Genomic DNA, 1,031 nt, shown 5'->3' with positions numbered 1-1,031 from the left:
CAGAATAAGAGAAGTAAAATAAAAAGCTTTCACACATGAGGCCATACCACCCTGAAAGCGCATGATCTCGGAAGCTAAGCAGGGTTGGGCTTGGATGGGAGACTGTGTGGGAATACCAGGTGTTGTAGGCTTTTTCTTTTCTCACAGTCCGGGGAGAGCTTTTTGCCATGTGTTTCTTGCTCATCATCAAAGCTTTAAACCCTTATTTGAACCTTCTCACCTTCTCTGTCCTGTCCCAGGGCTTATAATTCTTTCTGTCTGACGACAAGCAGCAGCAGCAACAGAATAAGAGAAGTAAAACAAAAAGCTTTCACACCTGCGGCCATACCACCCTGAAAGCACCCGCTCTTGTCTGATCTCGGAAGCTAAGCAGGGTTGGGCCTGGTTAGTACCTGGATGGGAGACCGTCTGGGAATACCAGGTGTTGTAGGCTTTTTCTTTTCTCACTGTCCGGGGAGAGCTTTTTGCCATGTGTTTCTTGCTCATCATCAAATCTTTAAACCCTTATTTGAACCGTCTCACCTTCTCTGTCCTGTCCCAGGGCTTATAATTCTTTCTGTCTGACGACAAGCAGCAGCAGCAACAGAATAAGAGAAGTAAAATAAAAAGCTTTCACACCTGCGGCCATACCACCCTGAAAGCGCCTGATCTCGCAAGCTAAGCAGGGTTGGGCCTGGTTAGTACCTGGATGGGAGACCGCCTGGGAATACCAGGTGTTGTAGGCTTTTTCTTTTCTCACTGTCCGGGGAGAGCTTTTTGCCATGTGTTTCTTGCTCATCATCAAAGCTTTAAACCCTTATTTGAACCTTCTCACCTTCTCTGTCCTGTCCCAGAGCTTATAATTATTTCTGTCTGACGACAAGCAGCAGCAGCAACAGAATAAGAGAAGTAGAATAAAAAGGTTTCACACCTGCGGCCATACCACCCTGAAAGCGCCTGATCTCGGAAGCTAAGCAGGATAGGGCCTGGATGGGACACCGCCTGGGAATACCAGGTGTTGTAGGCTTTTTCTTTTCTCACAGTCCGGGGAG

At 47.4% G+C, this 1,031-nt stretch overlaps 1 non-coding gene and 1 pseudogene across 1 annotated transcript; both read left to right on the top strand.

Moving 5' to 3' along the window:
* Nucleotides 1–314: 314 nt before the first annotated feature.
* On the top strand, nt 315–433 carry LOC128486591 (5S ribosomal RNA). Its single transcript, XR_008352880.1, has one exon. It is a non-coding gene; the product is annotated as a 5S ribosomal RNA (ribosomal RNA).
* Nucleotides 434–616: 183 nt separating this feature from the next.
* Nucleotides 617–725, top strand: LOC128487651 (uncharacterized; annotated as a pseudogene).
* Nucleotides 726–1,031: the final 306 nt, after the last annotated feature.

This window comes from Spea bombifrons, chromosome 3, assembly GCF_027358695.1.
Source record: "Spea bombifrons isolate aSpeBom1 chromosome 3, aSpeBom1.2.pri, whole genome shotgun sequence".
Lineage (NCBI taxonomy): Eukaryota > Metazoa > Chordata > Amphibia > Anura > Pelobatidae > Spea > Spea bombifrons.
The sequence above is the reverse complement of the archived record's forward strand: the minus strand, read 5'-3'. Positions and strand labels throughout refer to the sequence as shown.